Genomic DNA, 11,526 nt, shown 5'->3' with positions numbered 1-11,526 from the left:
AATAAAAATTCCTAAGAAATATTTTTGTTTGTTAGAATTTATTATGGATTACATTTTGAGAAATTTTCCCCCTACATCTGCTTTTCAGTTCATACATGAGAAATTTATGCAAAGTCTAAGAATTACTATATTATTTATTTATAAAAATTTTCATGCTTATCTCTAAGTGAATTTGGTAAAGCTCAAGATATACATAAAATAAAACTGATAAACAAATCATAGATTGTAAAAAATGTGGAGAGAAGCAGGTCAATATGCTAAAAACTGTAGTTGAAAATTCAAATAAGATTTTTTTGTCTCCTGGAAGTATTACAGAACATCTGTCCAACCCAGAGTCAGTTCTCACACAATGATAAAATATTAAAATTTTAAGACTCCTGGATGTCTAGTGTAAGACTGGGTTTATGTCAACCAAATAACATAAACTGTTATAAGTATTTCCTGCCAAAATCCCTATTGTAAAGGTGGAAGGGATATTTTGTTTAGAATAATTTATACAGATTGCATATACCAATTAAAGTTATGAGATAATTACTGTATTTTTACTTTTGCCAAGGTTGAAAGAGTCTTAATTTTCCTATCCTTATTATTAAGCCTTGCTGAGAAGGTTCATTCTCTACCTTCCGACCCTTGAGTTGCCACTTAATGGAAAGGTTGACAAGGCTAAATCTCTTAAACAGGAAGAGGAGTAGAAAAACATAACTTCATGAGTTCAATATTGAGAATGCAATCTGGAGCTTGAGAGAATAATTTGGCAAGGTTGTTAGAAGGAATATCCTGTTAACATTTGAAAAAACAAAATAAATGAATGAAAACAAATGTGGTCCTGAATTTTAAAATTCTATTTGTATCAGAGATTCAGAGAATGACATACTAACTAGAATGAAAACTTGCCCAAGACTGTCAGCATTCTAATGGCTTTCTAAGCTGCCACGTTGTGACATATATTCATCATGGAGTGAACAATAAATGCTATCAATAGGGAATGATAAGAAAAATCAGAAGGCACAAGAAAATTGTCTAGTTCTGCATGTTAATATCTTTCATTTGTATAGCATTTATTTACAAAATGCTTCTACATAAAGATTTTCAGTGTTGTTCAGCTTGCAAGAAGCCACATACAGCATCTTCTGTACTTAAACCACAACTGTGACCAGCCTCTCTAAAGAGCTACAGCTCTGAGCAGTCATTAAAAAGTCATTTTCATTTGGTAAGAATTTTGTTCAGGTTCTACTTTCCATTCTTTATTTTGAATCATTTGTCCATAAACTATACCATGTGTCAATGGGAAGACATTATGAGATTTTTAGTTAAGGGGGCACAGGATCTAGTTCAGAGTGCCTTCAATCTGCTGGATATTATTAAAGTACTGAGGTGTGGTAGGCAGAATTATAAAAATGATCTGCAAGATTCCCTGAACAGTGTCTGGCACATGGTAAGTGGAATGAATCGATGAACAGAATATTCTTGCTTTAATCTGGTGTTCTGATTTTCATCACTTGGCTTTGTATTATGATTATCACTCTCTTCCTAGGCCTTTGGGATGATCCTTTTGGATCAAGATATTACCTCAACTTCTGTCAAAAACTTATTTTCTCTGTTACTTTCTGCTTATTAGCATAAAATTCTCTGCAGCCAAGCCCAACTCAGCATTTCCTGTATCATCACCCAATACAGACACAGACCATGGCTTCCATTTCTTTGGTAATCTCTCAATACAATTGGTTCAGTAAAGACAAGAAAATATGAAGAACCAAGCTGGGGAAATAGCAAGAACAGAAGTCTACTGCCTCTAGAGAAGCTCTACAGGAAACTACAGTTCAGGATGGAAGGACTGGAAGGTTAAACCATGATAAACTGGAAATTTTGAGGTAAGAGATAGATGGGCCCCTGTGCTGGACAGCTGGTGTTTGTCAAGTGGAGCAAAATTTAAGCTTTATTCTCACCTGGACACTCCAAGGACAAAGCTAGTGGCAGAAGCTGAACTCTGCTGAGGTAAAGAGGTAAGATGACCACTCCTGAGATCAAGGGAAACTTCTCTGTCTGCATACACAGGAAGGCTCCTTGGGGGTCAAAAAGGGAGGGGGGCACCACCCCATAGTAAGTGTGGATATGCACCCACAGGCCTCTGAAGTGGGATACGTCTTAGCAAAAAGTTGCACACGTGTGTTGGAGAGGGTCCTGGGACCAGTCATGTGTGGAAAAAGAAACAAGATAATTGGCCAAAGGTAAACCAAGACCCGGAAGGGCTGTCCTATATAAGTGCTTTAAATCACATCCTTACTGTGCTCCTCATTCAGGATGCCAACACTACTCTCCCAGTGCCTAGCTTCTGACTTAAAAAAATAAACTTTTTCTCTGTGTGCTCTCCCATACTTTGTGCTGTGTCTCTAATAATAAATTTTGTACCTGTTTTTATAGTTTTTACCTCCTTGAAACATTCCTGCTTTCAAGTGGGGGAAACAGCCAGGGCCATTTTGCTTCTAGCCTCTAGCCCCTAGTGGTCTAGCAGCTAGTATTCCTGGTTTTCATCCAGGAATGAAATGAATAAGGTTATCCCAGTTCAATTCCTGGGCAGGGAACTAAGATCTCTCTTCAGGACCACTCACTGCTGTCTCTCTGAGATCAATTTGAGTAGATCTAAGGAGATACAAGTCCATAGACAGAAGAAAAGTGTTTTTAGCAAGAAGTGGATTATAAGTGGGAGAAAGTGTGGTTGACATTAAGATTAGTCAGAATGTGAGAATGTACAGAATGAGGAATGTAATCAAATAAATGTCCAAATAGTGTTCTTTATCTGAGCACGCTCTGCCTGCAGACTCCTGTGCCCCAATTCATAACTGAAATATAATCAATGTAGAAAGCACTTTATAAAATTTAACATTTCTATTTCCAGGTGAAATTTGAAGTCTTCATTGGAGTAAATTAACTTCAATTTAAATTTGTACAGATTTAATTTTTACTTTTATTTTCCTTAAAGGCAATAAGGCAATAAGAATGGCACAACCTCACCTCTTCTTAGAAGGATATATTGCTTACATGTGTTAGAAGATCTTAAAGAATTCTCCTGTCACTTAGGGACGTTTTAAGTTAAATAAGGTAAAGCTACCTATGGGGGGTTTATTAATTCTCATAAATAAGATCTTCTCTAAGACAATTTTCAATTTCTTCAAGATCCATTGAAGAGTCTGTGAAGAAATATTACTGTAATACATGAAATAGCTCCCATCTCTCAATTTTAGGAAGCTTCTCTAATGTTCTCAAATGTGACATGAAAATAAATTACCTAGAATGCCCTTTTCTCATTTTCACTTCCTTCTTTCTGTGTAAAAATTCCCTTTCTGCTGAAAGCATCACCTGCTTAATTCCATTAAATTTGAATTTTTATTTTGCCTTTCTTTAGTTTTTATATCATTGCTTGGTGCTATATTAATTAATATTTACTATATAGTGTGGTGTAAATGTAAAATATGTAATTGGTAATGTAAATAAAGTTATCATAGGTTTATTTTGTGCTATCTATGGAATTACATGCTACAGTGAAAAGAGAGCTTTTGATTTTATATTCAAAATTATCTAGAATTGACTTACCTTCTCTGAGCCCTTGTATTCACATTTGTTTGAAAGTCAAGTAATACATGGGCTTTTAAGAGTCAAGATGGCTTAAAGCAATCTTGAAAATGAAAAACGGAGCTGGAGGAATCAGGCTCCCTAATTTCAGACTATACTACAAAGCTACAGTAATCAAGGCAGTATGGTACTGGCTATATGGGGAGGGAGAAGGGTAAGCTGTGACAAAGCAAGAGAGGAGAGAGGCCTGGACATATATACACTACCAAACAACGTAAGGTAGATAGCTAGTGGGAAGCAGCCGCATAGCACAGGGAGATCAGCTCGTTGCTTTGTGACCACCTGGAGGGGTGGGATAGGGAGGGGGGAGGGACGGATATGCAAGAGGGGAGAGATATGGGAACATATTTATATATATAACTGATTCACTTTGTTATAAAGCAGAAAATAACACATCATTGTAAATCAATTATACTCTAATAAAGATGTAAAAAAATAAAAATAAAAAAGGAATACTACAGCAGCTAATAAACACTTGATTCATTAAAAAAAAAAAAAAAGTCAAGATGGCTTATTAAATTCCCAGCTCTAATCCTTACTAGCTGTCACTTTGGTCACTTTGACCAATTAATCTAATCTTTTGGGATCTCAATTTTTCATCTGTAAATTGGGGATTATAATAATGTTATCCTTATAGGAATTTTTGTGAGGCTTAAGTGAGATATTGCATGCTGAAAGTGTGACACGTTTTTAGCTTTTATTAAGATTGATTTTATTACCTATAAAGTGGGGAATTATAGTAACTGTCTTAATAAGCTGGTGTAAGGAGTCAGTATGGCAGAATATCTAAACAACAAAGTTTGGATAATATTAGCATTTGAATGCTCCTTTTTAAACTGATCCTTCCCTCCTAATCCCCAGTGCATGCAAATACATATTTGTTGTTTTTAAAATACAACAGGACAAAATTGATCCAGCAGTGCATTTTACCTCCTTAGTGAAATTCTACTACGGAGTAGCACATGGACATAGCAGTAGCCTTCATTGATTTGTCCTCATAATAAAAACATAAATCTGATATTTTTAGTTCACACTTGCTGAAAACTATAGCAGGAAGTTCTATTTCTATAGTCATTGCCCATTATTATGTTTTCTTTAACTCACATAAAATAGTATTACTCAAGGCATAGGAATGCATCTAATAGTTGCACTCACATCACCTTTACGATTTCCACCCTAAATCTCCTAAACTGGTGCAGGTATTTGTTCAGAAAGAATGCTGGAGGCAGGTGCTATAAGCACTCCACTCCTGGGAACTTGTTCCCTTAGTGGCAGGGAAGTCCTCATGTAGTCTCATCAATGGAGGCTTTAGGAAGACGTATGGCCAGACCTCTTATTGTCTTAGGAGCTAAAAATTTCACTTTTGGTGATGTGATCACAACAAACCCCTTCTGCTTAGTTTGAAGGTATTGCACCATTTTTCCTGAAGCTAGCGAAAGGGGAAGACTCAGAGCCTCTATTTTGTGTGCCCATCTTTGCAGTGTGTAGCAGGGGGAACAAATAATATTTACCCAATTTAATTGCTCACCGTTATAATTCAAGTACAGTACTCTATACTCTGAACATTTATCATTTCAAAATCAATTGAAAATGAATATTATCATGTCTCTCTTAAAACTTTAAAGCCAATTACAACTGCTACATTCCAACATTTGAACAATGCCTGGAAGTACAAAATTCAGCTAGTCTTTTAACAAAAGATGTAAAAATAAGGTTTATAAATCTGCTAATTTACCTTAAAACTGCTGCCTAGGAGAGCATTACAAATTTCCTCTCAAGAGCATATCAAATCATCAAGAAGAGCCTATGGTCAAACAACTCATGTGATACCACAAGCTAAAATTTATTGACTTTCCCAAGGTATGCCCTGCTTGTTACACACACATGCATATATAATTAAGTAGCATGTGTGAAATAATAGTCCATGAGACCTAAATCACTTATTTTCTCTAAATGCCACCAGGGTTCTAGCTAATAGGCTTGGATCAGTTGATAATTACAACAGAAAGAGAATGCTATTAATTAAACAGTCACCATAGTGTAATCATTAATAATTGGTTAACTCTGTGGGTTTTAGGGTCAGACAAATCAGTGATTGGGATCCCCATTAATAATAGTGTCACTTTCTGTAAATTACTTAACATCTCTGAGCTTTAAATTTTTTCACCTATAAACTGAGAATAATATCTTTGTATGGGGTTATTATAAAGTTTAAATAATATTACATAGTAAAAGCTCAGTGTATTCATTGTTATTTTTATTAATCATAGTAGAATTTGGAGCCATGCAAATTCTGTTCCACTAAAATTACACTAAGAAGCTAAGCATTGTAAAGTATTGTTTACAAAAGTAAAATAGGTCTAGATTCCCTGATTTCCAGTAATATTGGAAATTTGAATTTCTCAGCAGAAAAGGGAAATGTATATTTGATGAAAGAGATTAGTTTCTGAAACTGATTTAGAAATATCAGTATGGATATGTATGCTGGATGTATTTTATGCTTATGGAGAAAAACATATTTCTTCACTCTGTACATTGAAAAGGTCAATTATCAACTCAGTAGAAAGGAGCAACCTTAGTACACATGCTGTTGTCTCTAAATATCATTTTCTACTAAAAAGGAACTAAGGCTCATTAGAAGTCTGGCACACAAAATGTACAAAAAAACCCTGGATTATTTTGTAATGACCAGAATGCAAGGAGACTATCACAGACGCTATGATTGTATTAAAAAGATTTTAAGAGAACTAGGGAAGGTTCCACTGGTCAAGAATGGGACAAATTGCACATTAATAAGCATAGTAAACCTAAAGGATAACAGGCATCAAATATATTAAAACACATGGGATCATAATGATATTCAAAAAAGAAGTGAAATTGGTTAAGAGCGATATCACTTATTTTAAAATTTCCAAATAAAGTTAAAGTATCAAGCTCTTTTCCTGACTTATTTATGTACTCTTCCACTGGAAACCAAATGGTAGATGAGATTTTTCTCTTTATAGAAGTATTCTAGCTAATAAAGGAAGAAGAGATGATGGTACTAGAATATCACCATTTCACAGCCCTAATGGATGAATGGATTGAGACATCTATTAGCAATGGCTGCTCCTACCACAAAAAGAGAAAGAATCAGACATGTATACTTTTTGATGAAGGAACACAGCACTGTCTATGCAATACCCTTGCCAAAAATAATTCCATGAACAACTAAAACTTGGATTTGATGCAACTCTAGATCCAATTTACAGGGAATACAGAGACTCCGGTAGAACACCACCTCGGTGCCATAAGGAAGTATCAAACAAGACCCAGAATATGGGACACTTAAGATGAACAACTGGTTTCTTTAACAAATAAATGACAAAGTTAGAGAGGTAAAAGGATGGAGAGAGAAGAGAGGAAGAGGGGACATCTGTAGACTAAAGAGACGTAAGAGCTTTATCAACCAATAAAAATGAACAGACCTTATTTGGATTCTGATTTTAAACAACAAATGATGATGAAAGAAAGAATGTCATTTATGTGGCAATTGGAAATTTGAACACTGGGTAGCCATTGGGCAATATATTAAGAGATGTGTTAATATTTTTATATGTGATAATGTATTATGGTGGTTCTATTAAAAATAGTAATTATCTTTTGAAATTCCTGTGACATATTTTCAGATAAAGTGCTAAAAAACATAATCTTCCTATAGAGACTTATTTGACATGTGTTTTTCAGGTACTTTTTTCACTTAAATTTATTTTTTAAATAATAAAAATATTTACTAAGCTTTTTAAAAATGTGGAACTAGCCTTCAGATCATGTAGCTATAATTGAAACAAGTCAACATTTCTGCCTTAAGCCTTTCCTCAACTAGACTATCAGCTCCCCAAGGACAAGGACTGTGGCTCATTAACTGTCTATCCTGAGTGCCTAGAATATTGCTGGTTATAGTTGGTGCTGAAGAACTATTTATTTGAACTGCTGTTGAACTCAACTATATATTAATCATATTATCACAGACAATAAAGATTCTTCCATATGAGTGAAGCACACACCGGTTTTTCCCATTCATTTGGTCACAGGACAAGAGGCTTTACAAAAGCATTGAGGATCATCATCCACTGGACTCTGAGTACTCCTTCTATAAACAGGATTTCTGTGGAATACTTTCCTTTTGCAATAGTCACAACACAGCAAACTTTGACCCCCACTACTCACTTATCCACAGAGACCAGTTGCCTTATTTAGATTGAATAAGGTATAGCTTGATCAGATATGTGATTTTTAAGACAATAAAGAAGCAATACATTCCATTTCTCTAAACTTTTCTGTCTGATTTTGGTAACATTGAAGAAAGAAGGTATCTGAAACTATCATCCTAAGATTCTCTGAGCTCCAGGGAAGATGTACCCCTTTTCCAGATTTAAGAACACATTCCTACATTGCTTGACTGGGCTACAAAGTTTGAACATCATAGAAATAGGAATGCCCTCATTTGTTACATGCTTGGGAAATAAATTGTGACATTTTCCATTCTAGATGGTACAAACTTTGAAAACATTTGGTTGGTTTATTTTTCAAAAGTCAATTATTTCTTTGTTTTTTTTAACTTGAGGAGTACTCAGGTAGAAAATAAAGCCAAACGTAAGTTTTACTATAAGAAAATTTATTTCAATTGTGTGGCTGGATTAGACTTAATTTCATGTTGTGTATTATTCAGGACAAGAAAAGGAAACTGGAAAGAAAATTCACTTAATACTTTCTATATGCTGGGCCCTTTGCATGTTATTATCATTTAATCCTCAGAGCAACCAGGAGTGGTGGACATTTTATACATTTTACAGTGGAGGAAGTGATAGCATCAGGAGGGTGTATCAGTGAGGTTAATAGACTTTTAAACTTACCTCAAGAGTTATGGAGTAGATTCATTCTGATTTGTCTGATTCCAGTACCTATATATGCTCCATTCAATTATAGTAAACAACATCTCTTGGAATAGGAAGGTAGGTGACTATTCTCATTGTGGCAGTCAAAAGGATCCAATAACTATCTTTCATGTCATATTAGATATCTATGAATGATACAGAACCTAGGAAAACATGGATTGTGTTTCAGGGGAAATCTCTCCAGAGAGAAGTTGAACGTGATTCTATATTCAGGTAATTTATAGCCACGGTGGACCAGGATATCATCTTTTCTGAAGTATTTTTAAAAATCACAAATACAAATAAAATTAGGAAAATGTATATAAGGCCCTTTATGAATATAAGAAAGTGGGCATACTGATCTCTCAAGGTCAACTGTGTCATAAATGAGTTGAAAGTATGATCTTACAGAGAAGCCTATATTTAAAAGCTATATTTTATAATAAATACCTAACCTATTCACGAGATAGCCAACCTTATCATTTGAACACAGTTCTCTAGCCAAACATTGCATCATTTATTAATTATACTAACTTTTATTTTGCCTTGCTTGCAGAGAATTTGGAATGCATTTATTAAATTCTGCAGTACTCTCTCCATGACAGATAAAAGAGTTTGTGGTGTTATTTTCCTGAGGCAATGTTGATTATTATAAAGATGTCTCTATATTAAATTCCTTTTATATAAATTAGCTCTATGGTATATCTAAAGATTTTATCTACACTTATTTTTGTTCTTTGTCCATTTCTCTATGGCACCATTAGGAAATGCAATATGATTACAGTATGTTCCCAATTTTGGTGTTTACACAAAGAAATACCCTAGTTTCCTTTTAACGTGCACTTAACAGTAACATTGTTATTTGCTGAATGTCTCAGCTTGAGCAAAAAAAATATAGTTCATAGTGCCATAAAAGCAATATTCTTAATCTGAATCAGAGGTCCCTGGGTTGGTGTGTTACTGTAATCATTTCTGGATACAACTTTAAAAGTTATAGTTTTTTCTCAAGCATTATTCTTTTTGGTATATGTTAAAAATCTGATTTTCCTGAAGAGAACAATCCCATATCATGGTTCAAATAAGATAATGCATGCTGTGAAAAGTTTCATAATAAATAATTTGTAATTTCAAGTGGGTGTTCCACCTTTAGAAAAGCTTCTATACCTCAATCTGTGGATTGAGCCTTGGCTCAGGTAGAATTGTAGGAAATGCCATACAAAGTTGTCAAAGGAAACAAGGTCTAAAAACTGGAGAAAGTCAGTCAGTCCTAAAGATGACTTACTTAAATGTTAAGAAGTAATGGTTCATTAAAAAGGATTAATTGCTTAATACTATGGACTTGTTTGAACTCGGTTAAAAAATGTGACTTTTCTATATAAATTGGTATTTTCTTTTAAAAGTGAAAACCTTTCTTCACAAAGCTGATATATACTAGTATCACACCATAATCACTCTCAAGGTCAGTGCCACAATGTCTACATTTGAGGGACACTAACTTCTATAGAGATTTTTCTGTAATAATTGTGACAACTTGACTCACTGGAGAGATTTGGCTGTTATACCCATATCCGTGTTTTGGTGCTTAGAAAAGTTTGGTATTAAAAGCATCCTAGAATTCCTTGTGCTACTACATTTAACTTATACAGCAAAGCACAGGTTTTGTATTTTGAACAGCTTGCACCAAAATTCCTCTTGAGAAGAGGACTGTCTTTGGCTATGAACATACCTTGGCTAGGTTTTGAAAGTGTGAGCACAATAGTACTGAAAGCATGATCTAAAGAAAGACAGCAGTAAAAGACGTAATTAAATATTCTGCATAAGAGGTTAACAGAAATATTGATAGAGAAACAAGAGAGCAGAGCAGAGAGATGGAAAGTAAGGTAGTGAGAGTGGGAGGGAGGAAATAAACTGCATGACAGATAATTAGAGCTTATAGAGAAATGCAGCTAAGGGAGAAGCCCTGTTCAGGGTGGATGCAGATACTTTTGGGGCAGGAATGTCTTCTTTTCTGGGTGGCAATTTAATCTTTCTCCACTGACCAAAATTTTTAGTAAAATGTGCTACACAGGACCATTTTTGAATCAGTAGTATGTTAAGGGGATACCATCAAGGCAATTGCCAGGAGGCTGATTCAGAGATGGGAGAAGTTATTCATACACAAAAAGAAATTCATTTATTCCTGCAGCAAATATTTATTTATTTGTCAAGCCCTTTTCTAAGTTCTGGAGACATAGTAGTGAATAAAATCAATGAAAATCTCTGCCCTTCAAAGGAGCTTATATTCTAGTGGAAAGATAAAAAATAAACATGTTGATCAATAAGTAAGTTATCTTATTAACTTAATCAGTAACTTATCTGGTAATGCTGTGAATGGAAATAAAATAGTATGGATAATTCGCGATGGAAAAGAGAGGGGGTTACAGTTTTAAATTGTGTAGTCAGATGAGGCATCTCAGAGAAAGTGAAGCTTGAGAGAAGATTTTAAGGAGGTTGAGAGTGAGCCACCCTGCTTCAGTTGAGGAGAACAACTGCGGTCCTTTAGACAGGATGTGTTTCCGGGCAGCAAAAAACCAGCGTGGTTGCAGTGGAAGGAGTGAGATGAAGTAGAACAATAAGGGGACCAGATTGTACACTAGGATTTCTAGGCTCTTGGAAGAACTTGGGCTTCTGCTCTGAATGAATTGGGATGCTAGCAAAGGATTTTGAGTAGAAAACTACATTTTTTAGTTGTCCCACCATCCTTGGATATTCTGCTCTTTTTTTTTTTTTTTTTGTCTTTGCTTTATGGTTTTTGAGGATTCTATTGATACAGCCTCTAGCTCAGAGATTCTTTCCTCAGCCATATCCAGTGTACTAATGAACCCACCAAAGGTATCCTTCATTTTTTTTTTATTGGAGTATAATTGCTTTATAATATTGTGCTAGCTTCTGCTGTACATCGAAGTGAATCAACTATATGTATACATATATCTGCTCCTTA

The sequence above is a fragment of the Neophocaena asiaeorientalis genome, unplaced genomic scaffold (genome assembly GCF_003031525.2).
Source record: "Neophocaena asiaeorientalis asiaeorientalis breed wild unplaced genomic scaffold, Neophocaena_asiaeorientalis_V1.1 scaffold327, whole genome shotgun sequence".
Lineage (NCBI taxonomy): Eukaryota > Metazoa > Chordata > Mammalia > Artiodactyla > Phocoenidae > Neophocaena > Neophocaena asiaeorientalis.
Note: the sequence above shows the minus strand (reverse complement) of the source record.